Source organism: Brienomyrus brachyistius, chromosome 4, assembly GCF_023856365.1.
Source record: "Brienomyrus brachyistius isolate T26 chromosome 4, BBRACH_0.4, whole genome shotgun sequence".
Lineage (NCBI taxonomy): Eukaryota > Metazoa > Chordata > Actinopteri > Osteoglossiformes > Mormyridae > Brienomyrus > Brienomyrus brachyistius.
Genome location: NC_064536.1, coordinates 39,533,003 through 39,560,101, shown reverse-complemented (window position 1 = coordinate 39,560,101; position 27,099 = coordinate 39,533,003). Strand labels below are relative to the sequence as shown.

The 27,099-nt window shown below is 43.8% G+C and overlaps 3 non-coding genes across 3 annotated transcripts; all 3 read right to left on the bottom strand.

Annotated features, from left to right (window-relative positions):
- Positions 1-1,496: 1,496 nt before the first annotated feature.
- On the bottom strand, positions 1,497-1,569 carry trnag-ucc (transfer RNA glycine (anticodon UCC)). The gene has a single exon. It is a non-coding gene; the product is annotated as a tRNA-Gly (tRNA).
- Positions 1,570-2,270: 701 nt separating this feature from the next.
- trnag-ucc (transfer RNA glycine (anticodon UCC)) lies at positions 2,271-2,342 on the bottom strand. The gene has a single exon. It is a non-coding gene; the product is annotated as a tRNA-Gly (tRNA).
- Positions 2,343-2,791: 449 nt separating this feature from the next.
- On the bottom strand, positions 2,792-2,864 carry trnai-uau (transfer RNA isoleucine (anticodon UAU)). Its single transcript has one exon. It is a non-coding gene; the product is annotated as a tRNA-Ile (tRNA).
- Positions 2,865-27,099: the final 24,235 nt, after the last annotated feature.

The window sequence follows — 27,099 nt, the reverse complement described above, 5'->3', positions numbered from 1 at the left end:
TAGATGCTGTGGCCATTTTTCGTAATGTGATTGTTTATATTTAAATTGTAAGAGAAAATAATTGTGTTAAACTTAAAAACAATAAGACTTATGGTTGATATGATTGGTTTTACTCATCCGGTCTGTCGTAATGCGTTTCATCTGAAGATGTTATTCTGAAAAGAGCCCCTATACGTTTGCTTTTTAAATGTCCCATGTTGTTGAAGTAAGATTAACCGTTTGCTGGGTTCATTACCATGGTGATGTTATAACGTATCGAAGCAGCGTCCTGATTTTGCCAGCGTTACTGTATAGGTTGTGAAACAGTTTTAGCAATTTGGCCGCTTCTATCGGAGTAGCCTCGATGCCACGAGCAGCTAATGAAGGCTCCATCCCTTTCCATAGGCATTCTTGGTGAATAGCATTTAGCAAATGTCTGGAGTACGTTGAAAATACACAGTGTCTAGTTTGGCTTTGAGAGTATCACAGACGGCTAGTTAATTATGTCTTGTTTATTCACCAGAATGAAATACTGATACTGGTCTGGGTGGTGGGTATAAAGGATCAATTAGAAATCTTCCTCCTCCAAATGTATCATATCATTTCATGAGTTTTGGTAGAGTGGGGGTAGCAGGATAATAATAGGATTTACTGGTTATTTTTGATAAGGTAAAATCGCAAGACGCAGAAAAATAAAAATTTGTGTATGGTCAGAATTATCAGTGGTAGGAGATTTTTCTCCCTACTACCATCTGGGAAAAGAACATTCTGGTGCTTATCTGTGAAGAAGTAATTTCAGGAGATATAAATCTTTGCAAAAAGTAGTCTCCCACTCTATAAATAGGGTGCAATTTGTTTTTTCACGCAGTGGAAATGGAAATGTTTTTTTAATGTTGATGACGACTGTAACAGGTCAAAAGGTGGCGCCAAAGATCCCCAGTAATGCATCGCCCATTAATGTAAAGATATCCCCCTGCCTCGCCATGCATGACTTTTTGCTCAATTGGCTACTGTTGCAGGTGAAATCTTAGCCATGGGATGCGGATGACTGTACAGATGCTTGCATCTGAGATCAGTTTGGGCTAGACGTTGAAATTGGAAGGTTTGTGGATCCGCTATGAGACCAGTAATGGTATCTACTTCTGAAAAAGTTCTTTGCACAGTTATGGAAGTACGCTGGGCTCATGCAACATGAGTGACATAAAAACATCTATTAGAGTCTGTGAGAGAGTGATTTTGTAAAAGTGCAGCTATGCATGGGAACTGTTTCAGCAAGTAAATAAACTGCCCTGTGTGAGGGCCGAACTCACGACCTTCAGATTATGAGACTGACGCGCTACAGAGGCTTTCACTGAAGTTGATAGCCCTATTTGCCAGTGTGCTAACACATCTGGAAGGCAGACATACAGATTGATGGAGTAATGCTTCTTTCAGTTTCGACAATGCAGATGACATGCTGTTCAGCTGGACTATAAGCATCTGAAGACACTCACAGAGAAGGAAGTCATAAGTAAGGCTGCGTTGGCCGGGAATCGAACCCGGGTCAACTGCTTGGAAGGCAGCTATGCTAGCCACTATACCACCAACGGCGAAGTTGAAAAAGTTTTGTAGCGATTATCTTTTATCTTTCCACAAACCTGCTAGCAGTATGTCTGGTTCTGGTCCAGGTCTGGTGTTGTGATACAAGTGTAACAGTCAACAAGTATATGGCCCTCGTCACAGATTTTGCTGTTGCCGAATTTTGTTGATGCTCGATTGGCTACTGTTGCAGGTGAAATCTTAGCCATGGGATGCGGATGACTGTACAGATGCTTGCATCTGAGATCAGTTTGGGCTAGACGTTGAAATTGGAAGGTTTGTGGATCCGCTATGAGACGAGTAATTATTTACTTCTGAAGAAGTTCTTTTGCACAGTTATGGACGTACGCTGGGCTGATGCCACATGAGTGACATAAAAACATCAATTAGAATCTGTGGGAGAGTGATTTTGTAGAAGTGCAGCTATGCATGGGAACTGTTTCAGGAAGTAAATAAACTGCACTGTGTGAGGGTCGAACTCACGACCTTCAGATTATGAGACTGATGCGCTACCGACTGCGCTAACGAGGCTTTCACTGGCATAAGCAGCCCTGTTTTGCCAGTGTGCTAACTCTTCTGGATGGCAGATATATAGATTGATTGAGTAATGCTTCTTTCAGTTTCTATAATGCAGCAGGATATTGATGACATGCTGTTCAGCTGGACTATTAGCACCTGAAGACACTCACAGAGAAGGAGGTCATAAGTAAGGCTGCGTTGGCCGGGAATCGAACCCGGGTCAACTGCTTGGAAGGCAGCTATGCTAGCCACTATACCACCAACGCCGAAGTTGAAAAAGCTTCGTAGCGATTATCTTTTGTCTTTCCACAAACCTGCTAGCAGTATGTCTGGTTCTGGTCCAGGTCTGGTGTTGTGATACAAGTGTAACAGTCAACAAGTATATGGCCCTCGTCACAGATTTTGCTGTTGCCGAATTTTGTTGTTGCTCGATTGGCTACTGTTGCAGGTAAAATCTTAGCCATGGGATGCGGATGACTGTACAGATGCTTGCATCTGAGATCAGTTTGGGCTAGACGTTGAAATTGGAAGGTTTGTGGATCCGCTATGAGACGAGTAATGGTATTTACTTCTGAAGAAGTTCTTTTGCACAGTTATGGACGTACGCTGGGCTGATGCCACATGAGTGACATAAAAACATCAATTAGAATCTGTTGGAGAGTGATTTTGTAAAAGTGCAGCTATGCATGGGAACTGTTTCCGCAAGTAAATAAACTGCCCTGTGTGAGGGTCGAACTCACGACCTTCGGATTATAAAACTGACGCGCTACCGACTGCGCTAACGAGGCTTTCACTGACATAAGCAACCCTGTTTGCCAGTGTGCTAACACATCTGGAAGGCAGATGTATAGATTGATGGAGTAATGCTTCTTTCAGTTTCTATAACGCAGCGGGTTATTGATGACATGCTGTTCAGCTGGACTATAAGCACCTGAAGACACTCACAGACAAGGAGGTCATAAGTAAGGCTGCGTCGGCCGGGAATCGAACCCGGGTCAACTACTTGGAAGGCAGCTATGCTAGCCACTATATCACCAACACCGAAGTTGAAAAAGCTTTATAGCGATTATCTTTTATCTTTCCACAAACCTGCTAGAAGTATGTCTGGTTCTGGTCCAGGTCTGGTGTTGTGATACAAGTGTAACAGTCAACAAGTATATGGCCCTCGTCACAGATTTTGCTGTTGCCGAATTTTGTTGTTGCTCGATTGGCTACTGTTGCAGGTGAAATCTTAGCCATGGGATGCGGATGTCTGTACAGATGCTTGCATCTGAGATCAGTTTGGGCTAGACGTTGAAATTGGAAGGTTTGTGGATCCGCTATGAGACGAGTAATGGTATCTACTTCTGAAGAAGTTCTTTTGCACAGTTATGGAAGTACGCTGGGCTGATGCCACATGAGTGACATAAAAACATCAATTAGAATCTGTGGGAGAGTGATTTTGTAAAAGTGCAGCTATGCATGGGAACTGTTTCAGCAAGTAAATAAACTGCCCCGTGTGAGGGTCGAACTGATGACCTTCAGATTATGAGACTGACGCGCTACCAACTGCGCTCACGAGGCTTTCACTGGCATAAGCAGCCCTGTTTTGCCAGTGTGCTAACTCATCTGGAAGGCAGATATATAGATTGATGGAGTAATGCTTGTTTCAGTTTCTATAACGCAGTGGGTTATTGATGACATGCTGTTCAGCTGGACTATAAGCACCTGAAGACACTCACAGAGAAGGAGGTCATAAGTAAGGCTGCGTTGGCCAGGAATTGAACCCAGGTCAACAGCTTGGAAGGCAGCTATGCTAGCCACTATACCACCTACGCCGAAGTTGAAAAAGCTTTGTAGCGATTATCTCTTATCTTTCCACAAACCTGCTAGCAGTATGTCTGGTTCTGGTCCAGGTCTGGTGTTGTGATACAAGTGTAACAGTCAACAAGTATATGGCCCTCGTCACAGATTTTGCTGTTGCCGAATTTTGTTGTTGCTCGATTGGCTACTGTTGCAGGTGAAATCTTAGCCATGGGATGCGGATGACTGTACAGATGCTTGCATCTGAGATCAGTTTGGGCTTGACGTTGAAATTGGAAGGTTTGTGGATCCGCTATGAGACGAGTAATGGTATCTACTTCTGAAGAAGTTCTTTTGCACAGTTATGGAAGTAGGCTGGGCTGATGCCACATGAGTGACATAAAAACATCTATTAGAATCTGTGGGAGAGTGATTTTGTAAAAGTGCAGCTATGCATGGGAACTGTTTCACCAAGAAAACAAACTGCCCTGTCTGAGGGTCGAACTCACGACCTTCAGATTATGAGACTGACGCGCTACCGACTGCGCTAACGAGGCTTTCACTGACATAAGCCGCCCTGTTTGCCAGTGTGCTAACACATCTGGAAGGCAGATGTATAGATTGATGGAGTAATGCTTCTTTCAGTTTCTATAACGCAGCGGGTTATTGATGACATGCTGTTCAGCTGGACTATAAGCACCTGAAGACACTCACAGACAAGGAGGTCATAAGTAAGGCTGCGTCGGCCGGGAATCGAACCCGGGTCAACTACTTGGAAGGCAGCTATGCTAGCCATTATACCACCAACACCGAATTTGAAAAAGCTCGGTAGCGATTATCTTTTATCTTTCCACAAACCTGCTAGCAGTATGTCTGGTTCTGGTCCAGGTCTGGTGTTGTGATACAAGTGTAACAGTCAACAAGTATATAGCCCTCGTCACAGATTTTGCTGTTGCCGAATTTAGTTGTTGCTCCATTGGCTACTGTTGCAGGTGAAATCTTAGCCATGGGATGCGGATGACTGTACAGATGCTTGCATCTGAGATCAGTTTGGTCTAGACGTAGAAATTGGAAGGTTTGTGGATCCGCTATGAGACAAGTATTGGTATCTACTTCTGAAGAAGTTCTTTGCCCAGTTATGGAAGTACGCTGGGCTCATGCAACATGAGTGACATAAAAACATCTATTAGAGTCTGTGGAAGAGTGATTTTGTAAAAGTGCAGCTATGCATGGGAACTGTTTCAGCAAGTAAATAAACTGCCCTGTCTGAGGGTTGAACTCATGACCTTCAGATCATGAGACTGACATGCTACCGACTGCGCTAATGAGGCTTTCACTGACATAAGCAGGCCTGTTTGCCAGTGTGCTAACACATCTGGAAGGCAGATGTATAGATTGTTGGAGTAATGCTTCTTTCAGTTTCTATAATGCAGCGGGATATTGATGACATGCTGTTCAGCTGGACTATAAGCACCTGAAGACACTCACAGAGATGGAGGTCATAAGTAAGGCTGCGTCAGCCAGGACCCGAAACCGGGTCAACTGCTTGGAAGGCAGCTATGCTAGCCACTATTCCACCAACGCCGAAGTTGAAAAAGTTTCGTAGCGATTATCTTTTATCTTTCCACATACCTGCTAGCAGTATGTCTGGTTCTGGTCCAGGTCTGGTGTTGTGATACAAGTGTAACAGTCAACAAGTATATGGCCCTCATCACAGATTTTGCTGTTGCCAAATTTTGTTGATGCTCGATTGGCTACTGTTGCAGGTGAAATCTTAGCCATGGGATGCGGATGAATGTACAGATGCTTGCATCTGAGATCAGTTTGGGCTAGACGTTGAAATTGGAAGGTTTGTTGATCCGCTATGAGACAAGTATTGGTATCTACTTCTGAAGAAGTTCTTTGCCCAGTTATGGAAGTACGCTGGGCTCATGCAACATGAGTGACATAAAAACATCTATTAGAGTCTGTGGAAGAGTGATTTTGTAAAAGTGCAGCTATGCATGGGAACTGCCCTGCGATGGGCTGGCCCCCCATCCAGGGTTGTTCCCATGCCCATTGCTTCCGGGATAGGCTCCAGACCCCCCGCGACCCAGTAGGATAAGCGGTTTGGAAAATGGATGGATGGATGGATGGATAAATGGTTTGGAGTTTTTAGGTCACGCCTCCTCGTCAGAGCCCACCAATCAGGGACTCTTTTAAAGAGTGATGTAATCGGGACCGCACACTTTTCAATCTGCGGTACAAATACACCAGCTTGTCTCAGCTGACAGCAGCCTCACATATCAGCTAAGGAGGAAGACGGCATATCAAAAGTAAAAAGAAAGACACCATCAAATGAAAATATCCCTGTGTGATCTATTGGTTTCTGCTTTCACTCCCTTTAAATGACAGTAAGTCTAGTTGCTGTCCGTGGTGCTGAAAACCAAAACCACGACTTTAAGTATGACACTGATCCAGAAGTGGATAGTTTAGGTCCAGAGAGTAAAAATCCAGTCCAGGACTTTGTTTCAAACAACTAGTTGTGTAAAGTGCTACAGACACAGAGTACTCAGCTGTTTGGTTGAAACTAAATCTTGGTCTGGATTTTTACTTTCTGGACCTGAACTATCCACCTTCTTCTTTTTTTATTCTCTTTGTCCTGTCGGGCAGCTTTAGCAGATTCATGGTCTGAATGCACTGCTGTGCCAAACATGTTTGCTTTACCATGAGGAGCTCTATAAACTCTGTATAGGCCTCTCATGTTGATCGATTTCATTTTTTAAATTTTATTTATTTATTTCATTTTTAACCCGTAAAGTATTGCAGTGGGTGAGCTGGCCGAAGAGGATGGACAGATTAGGAGAGAAAAAAAGAAGGAAAAAGAAAAAAGAAGTAAGTGAGATGAAATGAAAGTTTTTAGCGGGTGTCTCTAACTTTGCTCTGCCGTTGCATGCACACCACTTCCAGGGCCAGCCTTGCTCTCACGCTGATATACTGTCAGATTATGCACATCATATATGTTGTTTAATCCTCAGCTTATTAGTAAAGGCTGTTTTGTACTTACTTCATGTGATGGTCCACTTTACTGTGGCCTTGAGCCACATTCGAAATTTATTTCTGATATATTTAACTTCCTCATTTTTCTTTTGCACATGAGCACAAAACAGCTAAATCATTAGCATGATGCAGAAGTTATTCTCAGACAGGCACTTAATCTAAAAAGCAGAAATGTCGTCATACACGATGTGAGGGTGAGGCTGCAGACACACTTTGTGCTGCATACAGAGGGTCTGACCTCAGGCCTTTGTGTCAGTTGTTATTATGATTCATTTCTGATTCTCACCTGGAGGCCCATCAGCGGATGAAGAGGAGCATCAGAGGAGCCTTATGTGTGTCACTGACCTCAGATCTGTGCAGACTGGCACTTACTTCCTGATTCTCCATAACTTTGCTGTTTCTCTGTCTTTATCTGTTACTCAGGAGTCCTGAAGTCCAATGAAAAATCCGCTTTCTCCTGTCTATTTGGCTGATACAAGTTCTGCTCACTTCTGCTTGGGTTGCATGGGTCACCAGCCACTTGTCAACAACTGACAGACCACAGCCTACCTGACCAATATCATAACTGGTGCACCTAGGTATAAAATTTTGTCTCACTGTCTCCAAAAAAGGTCACTGTCTGGAACCCCATGGAACCACATTTTTGATTCCTTAGGCAATTTTTACGCTATGTGACAAACAAAAACAACACACAAGTTTGTCTCAACACAGGCTCCATAGTCAAGAAAGCACAGCAGCACCTCTACTTTCAGCGGAAGCTGAGAAATGTCCATCTCCCATCCTCACAACATTTTACAGGGAAACTAATGAGAGCATCCTGAGCAGCTGCATCACGGTCTGATTTAGGAACTGCCTCGCCTCAGATCACATGACCAGCGGATAGTGAGGATAGCTGAGAAGATTATTAGAGTCTCTCTCCCCTCCATCATGGACATTCACATCACACGCTCCATCCGCAAAGCCACCAACATTGTGGATGACCCCACCCACCCCTCACATAATCTTTTCACTCTCCTAGCATCTGGAAAAGCATTCAGGCCTCCACAACCAGACTCAGAAACATGGCGTCAGACTACTGAACTCTCAGGGACTGATCTGATACCACACACAACACACACACACACACACACACACACACAGAGCTGTGTAATGATATCTTCGTGGGGACTCTCCATTCATTTCTATGGGGAAAACTGTAATCCCAACATCACAACTTTAACCCCTACCAACCCCTAACCTTAACCTTATGTAACCAAACCAAATACAAGACTTTTGGCATTTTTAGTTTTTTGACTGTATTTACAGATCTTTGTGAGTACCTGAAAATGCCCCCCCAAAACATCAAAATAGCAGGTTTTTGTCACATTGTGGGGGACATTTGGTCCCCACAATGTAATATACACCTACTCCACACACACACACACACACACAGATTAGGTATTTGAATCTTTGTGGGGATTCTCCATTCATTTGTATGGGCGTAACCCCAATCCTAACTATGGCAACCTTAAACATTGCAGTAGTTACCAAGCAGTAACAGTAAGCAACCAAACAAAATGCAAGACTTTTTGAATTATTCCTTTGACTGCATTCACAGAATTTAATAAAATTCAGTATCTTCTTACTTTCGGGTACGAAAACATGTCCCTACAAAGTCAAAATAACATGTTTTTATAGCACTATGTACATAACCACCCACCCAAACGCGCGCACACACACACACAAACAGGCCTACCTACAGTATACCCTCCATAGATTCCTGAATGAAATATCTGTAAATCAATTATGGCATGGCGTTTGGTTTGAACATGCAGTTTTTAAGAATATTGCGCTAATTCTAAACGAAAGACTGCACTAATTCTAAAATGGCTGTATAAGAACTTTATTTACCATTAAATAAATTATAAATCAAACCAAAATTTAGTCTCTCAAAAAACTTGTATATGACATATCTTTGTTCACATTATGAGAAATTAAAAACACCAGGACACAGAATGTGAATAACAAGAACTTCTTTCTCAAAAGAGTACCTACCAACATGGCTAAAATGCTAATTGCGGTCACCAGCTATGGAAAAATAAACAGCGGTAAACCCCAAACATCGCGGTATTATGCATTACCGTAATACTCCATAGAAAAGACATAATGTTATTAAAAAAATTACAGCCAGAATTTATGGAAAGAACTGCGTGGTTTCCCATTGACAAGTAGATACATGGTTTACGGGCTTGAAGGCGGTTAGATCAACAAATCCAATCACGCCCAGCCACAACAAGCACGAGCTAAACATACTACTTCTGATTGGTTCAGCTTCAAATTCGTCCCTCCTGACAATTAATTCTCGTTTTCATTCGTTGAAAATGACGTCAGTACATTTCATAATCCTTTCGACCAATGAAAAATTTCGCTGGTTTCCATAGAAACAAAATGAGTGCAGGTTGAACATAAACTTTCTGACAGAGCGATGGCACAGAGGTGAGAAGCATCTCTTCGTATGTTTCTTGCTATTTCTTCAGATTATGTTTTGTTAGCATAGTTAATTGTATATTTCATTTTATGTCGTGATATAGTTCATGCAAATATTGCCGCAAAATATAATTGAAATATATTTAAAATTAATAGCTTAAACTGTAGATGCTGTGGCCATTTTTCGTAATGTGATTGTTTATATTTAAATTGTAAGAGAAAATAATTGTGTTAAACTTAAAAACAATAAGACTTATGGTTGAAATGATTGGGTTTACTCATCCGGTCTTTCGTAATGCGTTTCATCTGAAGATGTTATTCTGAAAAGAGCCCCTATACGTTTAGATTAACCGTTTGCTGGGTTCATTACCATGGCGATGTTATAACGTATCGAAGCAGCGTCCTGATTTCGACAGCGTTACTGTATAGGTTGTGAAACAGTTTTAGCAATTTGCCCGCTTCTATCGGAGTAGCGTCGATGCCACGAGCAGCTAATAAAGGCTCCATCCCTTTCCATAGGCATTCTTGGTGAAAAGCATTTAGTAAATGTCTGGAGTACGTTGAAAATACAGTGTCTAGTTTGGCTTTGACAGTATCACAGACGGCTAGTTAATTATGTCTTGTTTATTCACCAAGAATGAAAATTCCGAAAGCTGTTTCCTGGACCAACGACCAGCACTGGCGAGCCTGGGACCTGTGGGACGAGGTGATCGACTGGGGAGTGAGGAAAGGTTTGGAGGAGTGCTCACCAGCGACACCCCCCACTGTCCAGGCTGGGGAGGTTATGGGGGGACTGGGAGGAGTGACTGACTGGTGTAAGGGAGGGGAGGGTGTGAGAGTGATAGGCAATGCTGGCATTTTCTCTGAGACTCTTCAGGAAAATTACGGCCTGACATCTGAAGAGTGGGAAATTTATAAGACGTATTACCTTCACAAAAAGAAGAAGGTGAGGAAGAATAGGACCAGTCAGGGGGTAGGTGAGGTAAAGGGTGAGGTTAGTGGGGAAAGGGTGGAGGTGGCAGAGAGGGAAAGACATGTGTGTAAGATCTCCGGTGTACAGGTGGAGGGTGCAGACCAGAATGTAGGCATTAATAAAATGCAAAATGGAAGCAATGGGAAGCAAGGTGAGGTGGGGGTAAATGTGAAGGTGGTTAAGGTGGAGGGGGGGAATATTACCCTAAAGGCAGAGGATACGAAAGGAAATGTGAAGGTAGAGGCTTTGCAAGTCCGAGTGTGTGAGTTTGGGCTTGCAGAAGTAATTTCTGGGGATGTAAATTTTGAGATTGTGGGGGTAGAAGTAGGGGAGGTAATTATTGAGGGTGTGGACATGGTGAGAGATGTAACCATATTGGAAATAATAGTAAGTGATGTACTAGTTGATATTATAAATAGAGAAAGAGGTAATGAGGAAACTGGCGGTGTAGAGATAGATGTGGGTCTGGTATAGATAGAAGATGTAGAAGTGGTGGAAAATTAATATTAAAGTTGAGCTTGTAGAGCTCTTGACACAGAGAAGAGCCAAAATACAAGGAAGATGAAGTTGTGGTTCTTCTGCTGCTGTTTGGGGAACATTAAACGTTTGAAACAGTATCAAAGATAATGAATTAAGTGTGATAAATTTTGAGATGTATAGTGGAATGTTTATTAACAATTGTTAATGTGGCGCCCCTGAACCCCCTCGGTTGGCCGCCCCTGCCGGTTGTGTGGGGTCAGGGATGGGGACTAATCGGGGCCAGTCGGGGATCTGGCCCCGGTGCCGGGGGGGGCCCATTCCTGCACACCCTTATTGTTCCCCTGGGCCGGACACCACATTTCATACAACACTAGGGCTTTGAGGGGCAGTGGGGAGGTTTTACTTGCACATTAGACACCACATGACACTAGGGCTGAGGAGGTGGGTTTAGGCAGGTGGGGTTCTGCCGTCTGCCAGTGGTGGGGTGCCCGTGCCTCGACTGCTCACCTGCTTTTTGCACTTTAGTTATATACACAGTCCATGCTACATTAGGGCCTTGGGGTGCAGGGAGGAGGATGGGGGACTCTGCCATCTGCCAGTGGTGGGGCCCTCATACTCGAACTGCACCCACTAATCTTAATGCATTGTAGACATAAACACACAACTCTCTCACACATGTACATGCACACTTCACATTAACATGGGACGGGGAATCAGTGGGGGCTGAGGGGCCCCCCCTTACTCTCTGTCTGGCCCTGCGCGTGTGGGGTGGCCCGGCAGGTAGAAGACGGCCCTGGCCGGTGTGGGCCGTCTCCTCTTGTGGGCTGTGGGCTGCGTGGTCCTTGACTCTGCTGCGCCGTGGTGGGGCCCTGGCAGGCGGTCCGGGGTATCTAGGTATGCTCTGAGCCCTTCTAGGCGAATTGGAGGGTTCGGTTTGGGCTGGGCGGGGGGTCTGCCGCTCCCCAGTTGACGCAGGTCCACTCGTGGGGTGGAGGGGGGTGCACTTTGTTTGTATGATCATCCTGCAGTGTCGGGGAGGGGGGGGACGTGCCGGGTCGCTACAGTGGGCGGCGATCCGTCCTGCCGGGGAGTGTTCCCGGTTGATGGGGCCCTTTGGCCCTGGACCCGCTTCCCTCGGTGGAGGGCTTGCGGGCGGGACTGGGGGGCTCGCTGTCTGTCCCCCCTCTGCGGACCTCCTTTTACGGGGGTTGGCGCCCCCTTAGTCCCTCGTGGGCTCCCTCTCGGGTTGGGCGGGTGGTTGTCTTGTGGACATATGGCCATGGGCCGTGTGTTTCTTATGGTTGTTTGTACTCTGTATTCCCCTACACTTTATTTTCTCCATCCCACCTTTATTACTACGATTGTTGTGTCTGTGCCCCCCTCTCCCCCCCCCATTTTTTTTTTCTTTAATTACGGTACTAGGACAGGTGAGTTCGGAGCAGCCACACTCTTTACACTGTATCTTTAATTTAATGTAAAATAAAGTTGTCCTCTGAAGAGGGGGGGTGGTGGTGGGCAGTTTAAAAAATAATTGTTAATGCTTATTCACAGCAAAATTGAATACAATTTTAAAATGATCTTTTTAGTTTTATGTTCAGAGTTACCAGTGTCACCAGGTAAGTAAATTTGATTTAATTTCTTTTAAACGACACACACATAAATATTATTAGCCTTATTATGTATTTGTGTTTAATGTATTGTCTATTTATTAAGCACCATATCTCTCATTAAGGATATTGTCAAGGTTCTGGAAGGATGCAGGTAAAGGCAGGCGTCGGGGAAAACGAAGGGGATTTTATTCTAATAAAAACACAATGCAAAAGGCAAAAGGAAACAGACCATGAGGGGTCAAAACCAGGCTGGGAGAGCAGGGGGGAAACACAGGATCAGCAGGATTGATCCTATACAGCAGGATCGCACACGTAACAATACAATGACTGGACTGGGGAGCACAGGACGAAGAGGCACTATATGCACCACAGATGAGGAGCAGACGAGAGGGACCTGGGATCATCCACACAAGGGCTGAAACAGGAGGCAGGATTAAACGAGAAATAGATGTAGCTCATTAGCACCACACCACAGGGAAGACGAGGGAAACGGGCATGTGGGGAGTGATGGGCATGTAGTCCAGGTCACCTGTGTTACTATAGACTTTAACGTGTCCTGCAGTCTTATTCCCCCCCCCCACACCCTCTGCTTTTACTCTTCCTCTGTTTCTATCTTCACTCCAGATCCCACACATTTCCAGCCCGCTGTTTCTGGGAAAAGCCACCTGCCAATCATCCTTGGAGCAGTAGCCATTCTCAAGATCTCCTACATCACAGATCACCTAATAAATACAGGACCTGTCGACGACTGGAGAAAAGGAGAAACGCTGAAGCACACTGGGCATTTTGGAAGCATTTCGTCATAATAAATTACCTTTGCCTTTACTGTTTCTGTGTACAGTTTCATTTTAGTTAATTGCACTTAGTTGTGATTACTCAGTTACAAAGAGAATGGGTCACTCTGTAATGGCTGATGGTATGCTTTTAGCTGTGCTTCCACAGGTTGTATCTGCCTTAGTAAATGACTAAATGTCTTTTTCACAAGTGATTTTGATTATGTTTGTGGAATTAAATTAAAGGTAAACCTGTACATTGGTTAAAATAACATCTGACTGCTACAATAATACATCATACAGCGTTTTTTTGTACTAATGTGCTACCTTGAGACATTCAGGTTCTATAATGAACAATTTTAATAAGAATTGTGTTAAGTAATTAACTCAAAATCTATCAATACCATGCAAAAGTGTAAAGTCAAATTTATAAGATACTTATTACAATAAACGAAAGTAGTCTGTACCCATTTAAAGAGGCTTTACATCGTACAGCTTCTTATACTGGTCTGGTGGGTGAGTATAAAGGATCAATTAGAAATCTTCCTCCTCCAAATGTATCATATCATTTCATGAGTTTTGGTAGAGTGGGGGTAGCAGGATAATAATAGGATTTACTGGTTATTTTTGATAAGGTAAAATGGCTAGACTCAGAAAAATAAAAATTTGTGTATGATCAGAATTATCAGTGGTAGGAGATTTTGTCCCTACTACCATCTGGGAAAAGAACATTCTGGTGCTTATCTGTGAAGAAGTAATTTAAGGAGATATAAATCCTTGCAAAAAGTAGTCTCCCACTCTATAAATAGGGTGCAATTTGTTTTTTCACGCAGTGGAAATGGAAATGTTTTTTTTAATGTTGATGACGACTGTAACAGGTCCAAAGATCCCCAGTAATGCATCGCCCATTAATGTACAGATATCCCCCTGCCTCACCATGCATGACTCCTCCAATGGTGCTGATGTTTAACAGTACATTCATCCTAACTATACAATTTAATATCTGGTATCGTCCTGTCAGTTTTAACCCATTTCTAAGTCCTGTATGGTTTAGGTAGCTTTTTTTCCAAAATGATGACCATGAAATTCAGCACATATAACAAATATTGAACTGTAGGCATTAATTGAAATGCTCTCTCTCACAGACACACACATATTAGATGTCTATGTCTTTCAAATTGTTTAATACGAATTAATCTGTTTTATAATGTTCACACAAAAGCTTTTGTGTTCACATTTTACAACCGCAAATCAGAAAAAGTTGGGATGGTATGTAAAATGAAAATCAAACTGAAAACAGCACTTTGTTAAATTATCTTTGACCTGTATTACATTGAAAACAATACAACAGCACATTATTTAATGTGTTCCTCGTGAATTTCACTGTTCTTTTCAAACACGTATTCCAATTTTGGTTCTTAGAACACATTTCAAAAAAAGGTTGGGACAGTAAAGCATTTACTACTTTGTAATGTTGCCATTCCTTTTCACAACACTTAAAAGACATTTAGGGACTGAAGACACCAAGTGATGTAGTGTTTCAGGTGTAATTTTGTCCCATTCTTCCTGCAAACAAGTCTTAAGGCGGACAACAGTACGGGGTCTTCGTTGTCACATATTGCGCTTCAAAATGCACCACACATTCTCTACTGGAGACAGGTCGGGACTGCAGGCAGTCAAGTACCCATACCCTCTTCCTCCGCAGCCAGGACTTTGTAATGTGTGCAGAATGTGGTTTCGCATTGTTTGTTGAAAAATGCATGGGCGTCCCTGGAAAAAATGTCTTCTTGAAGGTAACATATTGTGCTCCAAAATCTCTATGTACTTTTCAGCATTAACGGTGCCATCACAGAACTGCAAGTTACCTTTGCCAAGGGCACTGACACAACCCCATACCATGACAGACCCTGGCTTTTGGACTTATTGCTGGTAACAGTGTGGGTGATCCTTTTCTTCTTTGGTCTGGAGCACACGGCATCCATTTCTCACAAAAAATACCTGAAATACTGTTTCATCTCACCACAGTACACGTTTCCACTGTGTGATGGTCCAACTTAGATGCGTTCTGAGCCCAGAGAAGCCGACGGCGCTTCTGGACACTGTTAAGATGGGGCTTGCTTTTGGCACAGTACAGTTTTAACTGGCATTTGTGGATGTAACTACGTACTGTGGTACTTGACAAAGGTTTGCCAAAGTAGTCATATGTGGTCATATCGCTTATAGATGAATGACGATTCTTGATGCAGTGCCGCCTGAGGGATCGGTGATCACGGTAGTTCAACTTAGGCTTGCGTCCTTGTCCTTTACGCACTGAAATTCCTTCAGATTCCTTCAACAGGAATATTCCTCTTTGAGGAATATTGTTTTTAAACATTTCAATAATTTTCTCATGTATTTGTGCTGCTTTTGTACCAAATCATAATTACAATCACCTGTTGACATCACCTGTTTCAAATCACATCATTATTTAACCAATTTACCTCACTACTGGCCCTAAATTGCTCCTGTCCCAATTTTTTTGGAAATGTGTTGCAAGAACCAAAATTGGAATACGTGTTTATTTTGAGAAAAAAAATTGAAATTCATGAGGAACACATTAAATAATGTGGTGGGGGTAACACAATAAATTCAAAATTTTTATTTGTCATACAAATGTAGTGGTACACTGGCAGTGAAATGAAATTGTCGTTACTCCAGTCCAGTAATAAACACACTAGTAAAAGGACATCAAAATTAAACAACGTGAATTAACAAAAGAAGTACTGAAACTACAGAAAGATAATAAGAATATATAACAATAAAAGGTATATAAAAAGTAAAGATGAAAATGTATAAAAAATATGTAGAAATGTTTAAAGTACAGATTGTAGTTATAGCATATTTTAGCTTTTAATCTGTGATGTTAATGATCCTACGGGCCTGGGGGTAGAAGCTTCTCCTCGGCCTCTCAGTCCCGGCCATAAGGCTCCGGGGACTTATGCAGGGCGGCAGTTCTGTCCTGGTGATTCTCTGGGTGCATCGTATCACCCTTAGTGGGACTCGGCGGCCTTCAGAGCTGGAGCTGCCGTAACAAGCAGTTATGCTCCCGGAGAGCACAGATCCCACATTGCCGCTGTAGAAGGTTTTTTGTAGCACAGAGGAGAGTCTGTATTTTCACAGCTGCCTCACATGATACACTCACTGTCGAGCTTTCAGCACTAAAGTTACAGATTACTGGGTGGCCGAGAGGTCTGTGAAATTTGGAGGGTCAGTAGCTTGCCTGGGAAGCCTTAGCATTCAGCGAAAACTGAACAGAGAGGCCTGTAGCAGGGTTGTCAAATTTGTTTAGCTGGCTGGCATAAGATTCCCAGTTTGAAACAAGTATGCACACAAATTTACATGTACGTAACAGTTTTATTACCTTGTAAATAGTTTGTAGGGTTTTCAAAGTACCCCAGTGCTTTTGATATAGCGAATTTTAGGTTTATAATGAAATAATATAGATTTGCCCTAAGATTTAATAAGATTTCTTGCGTGAGCGTGAGAGTCTGAAGGCGTGAGTGTCACACCAGATGGGTGAGAGCTGGCAACCCTGGCTCTGTTCAGTAGCCTCAGAAATTCTTTCGAACTTTCCACACACAGCTGATGGAAATCAATGGACGCAAAGGTTCTCAGTGACCATTTTAGCTTGTTTTTAGAATAAAGGCCTATGATGGATCTTTGGAATGTTGCGGAGATGCGAATGCTGAGGACAGCATACTTTGTACTGTGAGTGTTATGTTATCCATGTAAACAAAGAGGAAGTACACAGTCCAACCAGATACTATATTGAAATGCTAACAAGTTTTTAAATATTTTTATTCAAGTGACTTTAAGTCTGGATAATGTTTTTAATGGTTGGAAACATGTGTATTACTGTAAATTAAATAATTAAACTTCTGTAATGGCCGCTCAGCACCCACCACTGAGCTTCACTGGTCAGCCTTGACTGGTTCTGTGCTGGTGGCAAGAGGCTCAGTGCAGGAGGAGGTTGCAAACACAGGCACACAACCGTATGGGTGGGGCAGGGGATCAATGGTGTGAGGTAGAGGACCAGGGCAGTGGGATTGCAGTGGCACAAGGGCAACCGTGTGGTCATCATGGGCTCCTCCAATGGCAGATTCAGGTAAGTCGCTCTGATAAACCCCGTTAGACTCCAGTGAAGTGAGTGAGGCTGCAGCGCTACACTGGAGGGGACACATGTGGGCTCAGGGGCCCATGTGACTGTAGCAGAGGAAGGGATCTCTAGCTGATGTGGAGGTACAGGCCCAGTGGCAGTAAGGGGTGGGCAGTCAGCTGCAGAGGCTGCGGGGCCAGCGGCCCCACTGTACACATGGACCGCAGGGAATCTCAGCATGTTGTGCCCAAAGTCCAGCACACATGCCGTGCTCCGGGGGAAATTCAGGCCCAGGATGGAGGGATCGAGCATGTCAGCCATCCACATAGTTACTATTCACAACTAAACCCCCATGTCAAAAGGGAACAACCCCGTCCCTCTTAAAGGGGCCAGGTCACCAGTCATTGTTCTCACCTGCACCAATGTCAGTTCTAGACAGTGTCTGGTCTCACCAGGGTTGCAGTGGAACCTGTATGGACTAGGGCAGTACATGCGACTCACATCACTATGGTGGGTATGTGACAGAAGTTGCCTCTGTGAGTCCAATCCGTAGTCACCACCTCTGCAGCAGGTGGCAGCAGGGCCACCTCCCCGGTGTCACCAAGGAAGTTCAGGAAATTAACCTTGTTGGCCCACATCTTCCCGGCTATGCGTGCCCTTGGCGGAACCCTGGGTGGTGGTGAACTTGGGACACTGTCTGAGGACTGAGGGATGGGGGGGTGCTGCTGCCTGTCAGCCTACAGGCAGTCTTGCATCCGGGAAGTAAACCTGAGGGCCTGAGTCCTCCAAGCCCTTTGGCGTTTACAGCTTGGTTGATTTCTCCCGCCTCGTTCCCCGCCACCTCGCTGCCCACAATTTCTCTCTCCAAAGCCAGTTCCAGGGCCTCATCTAGGGACGCAGAGGGGTTGACTGTGTCTGAATGTGAGCTATCTGGGGTTAAGTGTCTAGATAAACTGATCCCTGGCCAGTTCACTCTGTACTGATAGAGCCATGTGAGCACAGACACGCCTACACAACCCCTTGATATCATTAAGCAGGATGCAGAGAGACTCATTTGACTCAGTCCCTGCGCCTATTGTTTAACTGAGAGGGCAGAAGTCCTCACACTGCCCACAGCGATTCTTCAGGGTACTGACCAGTGTCTCATCCAGGGGCTCAAGCAACCAACAGTGTACACCTCACAAAAACATGTGTGACAACCCTGAGGACCTGCTTGCATACCTGCATTTTGCAGTTCAGCTTCTGACAACATTGTGTTTCCCATCTGTGTATTTGGGTTCGGTGCTTGTTGGGTGCCTGTCGTGGTCTTTCTATTTACAATTGTACGCGGGGTATGCTGGGATATGCGCCCCGCCGGTGTTACACTAGTATAAAAAAAGGAATCTGGTCGAGTTTGTTCATTGACCAAATTTTGTTTTTGCGAACCAAATTGTTTGTAGGCCAAAGCATTTGTGAACTGCAAGCACTACTGTACTAATGAAAAATTGGTATGAAAAAATTGAGACAATTTCTGAGACACCAGAGCGATCCGTGTACTGTAATATTTATCTTATCAATAACACAGTAAAAATACACATTAGCGCCAATTCATCTTCTTTATTCATCATGAATATTTTAATTAATTAATCCAGGAGTCTGTGACAAATCGCTAACAGCATTTGGTTTATAATGGCCAATTGATGATAATTAAAAAGGAACAGAGAGACTGAAGACAGAACTTTCAACCATGATATGAGTGCTGTTGCTGCATAATTTGTCCACCAGGGGTCACACCGCAACCCCCTGTAGGCAAGATGGATGACTTGAAATACGTTTCTATATCAAGTTGAATCATTTTTATTTCTATAGCACATTTAAAAGTGCTGTAGGTCAAAATAATATAAATATATAGTAAAAGTAGAGACATTGGCCAATGTTACACAAAAAATAATCAGAATCAGACTGTGGTTTATTGCCAAGTAGGTTGACCCTACAAGGAATTCTTTTTGGTATAATGGTGCTCCATGGAAAAACAAGACTAAGCAACAACCAAGTTAAAAAACAGTGCAAAAGTTATACAATAATCTAGTAATGAATATAAAATCACTATAAATGTTAAATACATGATGTGCAAAGCAGAATAGTCAGATTAAATAGATAAATAAAATGTGTTCCTGTGTGTGCAGGGTCAGTACAGAGATGCATCTAATAAGAAGCGGTGTAAGGCTGAATTAGCTCCGAGACAGACTGGGGACCTATGCCATGTATCGCCTTAGAAAGAAATAAGAAATCTTTAAACTGTATTCTCAGAAATTCTCAAAACTTAACAGGTAGCCAATGCAATGCGGCCAACACAGGGGAAATTTGGTGTCTATATTTTGTTGAGAGCCTGGTAGCACCGTTTTGAACAAGGTGTAGTCAGAATAAAGATGCTTCTGGTAAACCTGGGTACAGAGAACGGCAGTAACCCAATCAGGATAAAAGCAGGAGTAACTCTCCAGGTCTTTGGCTGAAAGGTGTGGTTTAAGCCAGGCTATTGAACTCAGCTGACAGAAACACCCCTTCACAACAGCATTTATTTGTTTATCAAACTCAGTGATGAATCAAAGATGACACCAAGATTTTTAGTATGTGACTGGAAGTTTTCTGAATGAGGCCCTAATTGTTCTCTGAGATCATGAACTGTCACGGGATACGGTCAGGCGAAGCGGGCAGAGCGAGCAAGGAGCAGGCAGGCAAGCAGGATACGGGAAAACGGGGGTTTATTAGGAGCAATCCGGGGCAGGGAATACAGGACGGCAACAGACATCAATGACGGACGAGGACCACAGGTAAGACCAGGACTTAAAACAGGACAAGACTAATCAAAGTAATCAGATACAGCGGGGTACAATCAGGGAAATACACGTGGGAAGGCAGGGGGCGTGGCATACACGAGGAGCGGACGAGCCGGGCATGACATGAACAGTGACCAAAACTCATTACCTCTGTCTTGTTTTCATTAATCTGGACGAAAGTCATTGCTGTCCTGTTCTTAATATCCTCCAGACAGTTAGAAAGGGCCACCAGAGAGCAGCAGTCACCAGGTTTTAATGGCAGATAGAGCTGCATATCACCAGCATAGCAATGATATTTTACATAATAACGTTCACAAATAGAGCCCAAAGGAAGCATGTATAGAGGGAAAATGAGAGGGCCTGTATCACAGGACTGGATATGTTTACAAGTAAGGCCATAGTACTGAAGGGGTGTGGCCATCCCACACAGTGACAAGCCCATTCATTCACCTCATCTAGGCCTTTTACTAGGGATTTAAGGTCCTGGTTTTCCTCTCAGACCCTAGAACACACTGCCAGGCTCAGATTCCCGATCCCTCATCCTGCTGAAGCCCTTCCCAAGATCAGACACTAGTTTTGTTTTCCTTGTTCTTATAGTAAAATGATGGTCTTTGACTTTTATACATCATCACTGTTCTGTTAATTACACATGACCTAATCTAAGTATTATACAAACCAAGCATCATTATTTAGAGATGTCATGAGGTGGAAAATCCTTATTCAGTTAATTATTTTCCCCACAGGTGCTGACAGTGTGTCCACAGTGAAATGGGTCTGTGTACAGAGAGGATGATCTGTAACAATCCCATGTTCCTATGGTGACAGATATAAAACTTATGTGAAATACTGGTGTAGAGGGTATAATGTGAGGTCATGTACTCCCATAGTACACACTGACTCTCCACAGGAGGGTAAAGTGTGAGTCAGAGATGATCCTGACCAGTGAAGCGAGTCTTCACTGTGACCATCAACAATCTGACAGCTGAAGACTCTGATATGTACTGGTGTGGTGTGAAGATCAGTGGAGCCTCTTAGATCAGGTTAATCTGTCAGTCACTGATGGTAAGATGTCTGTACTGCAGACTGTAGCCAATGATATGCACAGTATGTAACATGTCACTGAGTCAAAAAGTAAGGACCTTAACACAAACACTGAAGGAAAAAATGTTTTAATATTTAAAAAATCTGCATTTTAATTTAATTCAGCATGATAAACGAGACTTGGAAGAAGTAACAGTGTCAGCTAAATCGGGTGACTTCATGAGGTTAAATATGATAAGTAATATGTTAAAAAATGTCAGTTTATTGTCCAAACATTTACATACAGTATGTATGTTGTAATGGGCTGATATTCATAAACATTTCATTGCTATGCAAATCTTTGAGTGTTTTATCTGTGTGTTCAAGTCCTCCAGGGCTGTCAGTGGACAAACAGGAGGTGACGGGTGTGGATGGAGACAGTGTCAGTGTTACTATGGAAACAACAAAAGACATAGGATGTGGTGTAAGATTGGGGGCGCCTGTGCATCAGAGAGATCTGGGAGTTTGGATGGGAGGCCTGTCCTGATCAGGGATGACACAGAAAATAAAACCATCAGTGTGACAATGAGTGGACTGGAGAGGAAGGACACTGGCTGGTATTGGTGTGCTGCTGGAAACCTGCAGATTCCAGTTCATGTTACTGTTAAACATAAGTAATTAATTTAAATCTGCATGTGAATCATTTATGCTTAAATATAAATAGATAAATACTAATTAACCATACAGTTTCCTTCATGAAGGGGATCTGTGCTTCTTTTTGGGGACAGTCCCCTATTTTCATCCCATCCATCCATCCATCCATTTTCCAAACTGCTTATCCTACTGGGTTGCGGGGGGTCCGGAGCCTATCCCAGAAGCAATGAGCACGAGGCAGGGAACAACCTAGGATGGGTGGCCAGCCCATCGTAGGGCACACTCACACACCATTCACTCACGCATGCACACCTACGGGCAATTTAGCAACTCCAATTAGCCTCAGCATGTTTTTGGACTGTGGGGGGAAACCGGAGTACCCGGAGGAAACCCCACGACGACATAGAAACTCCACACACATGTGACCCAGGCGGAGGCTCAAACCCGGGACTCAGAGGCGTGAGGCAACAGTTCTAACCACTGCACCTCCATGCTGCTCCCTCACTAGTTCCTACAGCTATTAAATTAATAATAAACTGGGAGCATCTTATTTAAAATAAAACTAATAAAATACAGCTAAATTGTTTTATTAATTAAATGTTATTGATTTTAAATTTATACTAATTTGTCATACATCCATTACGGCACTTTATCCCGCTGATTAAACAATTGTAGTTAGATACTTTACCCAACACCGAGGCCTGCAGCGGGGCGTCCGGAACTATGCCAGAGCCCCAGAGCTGTGGTGCTAGAGATCGACTTTTATTTAAATTAGAAATATATTATTTTATACTATTCACAAATAAGACAGATTAATAAATAGAGGTAATGTGCCTTCTGCCAGGATGGGGCTGCTGGCTGTCTGCTTCTTACACCCAGGACCAGCGGTTAAACGTCACTCTGCAGGCACCGTAAAACAATTTGTCAACCGGCGGCCATTTTGTTTCTTTGACACTTCCTTCTCATGGACTTATCGCTCACGACTCCAAAAGCTCTTGCTCCGAATAAGCCTGAGAGTGTCCTCCCGCTGTCTGCCTTTGTGGATAGCGTGCAGCCGCCCTTCCTGACGAGGACCGGAAAAAGGAAGAAGAGGAAGAAGCACGTGATCATCCCGGCAATCGTTCTGGGGGCGTGCGCACTCCCAGGGCAGGTAAGGCACAGGGATAAAATACATACAATGATATGAGGCTGCGGGGCTGGTCTGCTCAGTCATTCAGGTTATCAGCTTATACTGTATGTGTAATCATGTTACATAATGTGTGTACTTATGTTCTTACGCTTTAAATAGAGTGTTGTAACAGTGTAATACCAGAGTAGTGTCTCCTGTGTGTGTTTTTGATAGTTCCTACCCCCAGTGCTTGAATCTTAAGATTCTATCAGGTCTGGATGCTGTTTCAATATTAGTTTAAATACTAGAACTCGTGGCCATAGATGGAAATTAGTGGGAGAACATTTAAAAATGAATTTGAGGAAGCACTTCTTTACACAGCGTGTAGTTGGAGTATGGAATAGTCTTGCTGTTAGTGTAGCACATCAAACAGCTCCAAGGACTGTGCCGGTTCTCCCCTTGTTATTCAGTACCGGGTGCCGCTACTCCTCTTGTCATTCAGTACCGGGTGTCAGTACTCCTCTTGTCATTCATTACCAGGTGCTGATAGTTCCTTTATTATTCATTATCAGTTCAAAAGTGAGTTACTGCATTATGGTAAAAATGGTTTCTAAATGGAAATAAAAAGTCTTAATTTTGGACAATAACTTTAATGGTAAAGTCATTTACTTGTACATTGGATTATCTCCAAATTTATCAATAATGATGTTTCATTGTTGTCAGTTAAAGAATGGACAGGTGGTTCTGTAGAGATACATGGTCATAATGTTCCTCTCTCAGACCTCTGTGGAGCCTGGTGCTGATGTCACCTACAGCTCCATTGTCCTGCCAGATCCAGAGGTAAGATGGTTTCATGTAAATCAGTTTTGTGATACTGCTCCTATGCCCGTACCAATGAGAGTGACAAGTATATCAATAATGTACTGACTGGGCAGGTACATCTACACCTCAGCTGATCTCTCAGATCCATGTGTATCAGAATTAGCTGTAATGAACCAAGAAGTACCATGATACCCCTGATATTTCATAGTGATTCACATGGGAGGTTTGGGAGTTTATGGATTTGTAGTTTCTGTACAAAGGTTAGTCTTGTACCTCCACTGTAAGCAGCTAATTACTCTCAGCAGGTGTCCTCAGGATGTTCTTCACACTGTCCTGCTGTGAACCCAGCCAGCGACGTGATCTACAGCTCAGTCACCCTGAAGCACAGAGAGGTGAGTTTGGAGAATCTGCTGTAACATGAGCTGTGATACATTTAGTCTGTGCCATGCTGCATGTGGGTCATATGTTCACTGGTCATAAATGATGCCACCGGCCATGGAAGAAAATCTCGACTGCACTGTTTAAAGAAAAGCATTACTTTTTATAACATAACTGCCGTACTTAACGATTATGAGAAACATAAAACACACTTTAGTTCGACCTCCTAATGGCAATTCAGTCTATTGGACATCTATAGACAACAGTAGTGGCTGGTTCCAAAATAAAGGAAAAACACCACAACTAAATAAAGTGACACTTTATAAGAAGGACAAAATCCATACATCTAAGCAACACCCAAGCAATCCATGACCCCTGACGATCAGATGCACAAACCAATACAAGACGCATCACAGACCCGCGCCGCCCAGCAAGAACCAACAGTAACTGCAGCCCCCCCTGAGCACCCCACACCCACTAAGCCACCAGCCAGGGGACGCCAGCCCACAGCCACCGCATACATCAACCGGCATGCCACCAAATTAGCTGGCACGTCAATTAAAGCAAGAAGGAACCGCCAAGCATCACCCCCCAACAGACAACCCAGCAAGCGTGAAGCAGTCATGCAAAGCCAAAGCGACCCCACCGCCAGCCCATGACAACCCATGTAAGTCAGCATCCATAGACATCCACCAGCGTAGTTACTGCCACTTCCACTGCCCCGCTGGTCAGTGGTGCCGAGGAGGGGATATCACACACCTAGCACGTTTTCCCAGTCTCCGGGAGTCGAAGAATAACAAAATCATCACTCATCCCCCTTAGTCTGCTGATGATTATACTTTTGTCTTGATATTGCTGACCGTTTCGGTATTTTATAACCATCTATTCGTATATTTTCGCTATATACACTCAGCTCTGCTTTACAGCCACTTCCTAACCCTGATGTCATATGGGAGCTCCGGCCCCTCACACACTCTGCTCTACAGCCACTTCCTAACCCTGATGTCATATGGGAGCTCCGGCCCCTCACACACTCTGCTCTACAGCCACTTCCTAACCCTGATGTCATATGGGAGCTCCGGCCACTCACACACTCTGCTCTACAGCCACTTCCTAACCCTGATGTCATATGGGAGCTCCAGCCCCTCACACACTCTGCCACTTCGCTGATATTAAAGTGCCAGCATCACCGCAACAGAAAGGAAGAATTACTGTGGTACTAATTACACAATCAGGTGGTCCCATGGCATCCAAGCTGCCAAAATACACACCCTGCCTACTGTTCACCTAGCTATGAGTTTCCTTTGACACTGTATATGGTCATGATTCCAGCATCATACCTGCGGTTCACTTGGCATCAGATTTTAATCGGATGAAACTAAAGAGGTTTCACAGATTAATGTATCAATCTGGTTCATTTCCTGTTCCTGTAGCACTAACATTGATTCTCTACATTCCCTGAAATGCTAAGGAAGGTGTTAGTGCCTCAGAAACCAAATTGATGTTAATGCTTGTCTGTTCCTTGTCCAATAGGGGGCAGCAACAGAGGCACTTCTCTATATCTGGGGAGCTGCTGCCCAGGATGAGAGGGACACGCAGATACTCCAGTGATGGGGAGGGATCATCACCAGAGAGGAGAATCTTACAGTGATGTGAGCTGTATTTAAATGGCATGCAGCACTGTCACATCAGCCAGTGAGAAACAGACATTTGTGGCTGTTGTGCATTTTTACCGTGATCAAGACGCCATTTGCTGCACTTGTACGTCGCTTTGGAGAAAAACTTAAATGTAATAAGAGGTAAATGTAAATGTGAGGTTTTATTCTGGCGGTCTGCGAAATGTCACTTTTATATTAATAGAGAAAATATCATTAGCAGTATTAGTTTATTTGTATAATATAAAATGTCTATTATCATAATATACAGTATTTTGAGAAAGTATTGGCCAGTGTCTCTTTCTCTTGTCTGTCCGTCCTTCCTTCCTTCCATCCATCCATCCATCCATTTTCTGCCGCTTATCTGGGGTCGGGTCACAGGGGCAGCAGTCTAAGCAGGGATGCCCAGACCTCCCTCTCACCAGCCACCTCTTCCGGCTCCACCGGGGGATACCAAGGCGTTCCCAGGCCAGCCGAGAGAAACGCCCCAGGGCCTCCTCCTGGTTGGACATACCGGAAACACCTCCCCTGGGGGCGTCCAGGAGGCATCCCAGCTAGATGCCCGAACCCCTCAGTTGGCTCAGTTCAATGCGGAGGAGCAGCGGCTTTACTCAGTGCTCCTCCCGAATGTCTGAGCTCCTCACCCTGTCTCTAAGGCTGAGCCCAGGCCTGCTGTGGAGGAAGCTCATTCCGGTCGTTTGTATCCACAGTCTCATTCTTTCAGTCACTACCCAGAGCTCAAGACCATAGGTGAGAGTAGGAAGATTATTGATAGATGGAATATTACTGAAAATGCAGAACACAGACAGTGTGACTCGTCATACACCATGTTAATAAAAATGCTTTTCATTGCTCCTGCATGCTGCAGTGGTGGCTGTGTGTAACACGGATGCCTCATACTTTCAGGGGTTTGGGTTTGAATCCTGCCCCTGGCTGTCAGTGTGCTGTTTGTGTCCCTGGTTTGGGCCCCGTGCTTCCTGGGATGTGCCCCAGGCTGACTGTGACCCCAGCCTGGGCAAGAGGGGGAAAGATAGATGGATGATTTAAAAACATTTAAACTCATAAAAGGGAGGCAGTGAGTTTAAGGAGAGTCAGGAAGTGAGTGTCAGTCTCCACAGATCTGAGGTCAGCGATACACACATAAGGCTCCTCTGATGCTCCTCTTCATCCTCTTCTTCACTGATGGGCCTCCAGGTGAGGATCACTTACTCTGGGACTCCACCATTCAGCGTAGTTAAGATGAAGATACATTTTGCACAATATACTTACTACATCTGTATGTTTATATTCATATTTTTCCATGAAGTTTTAT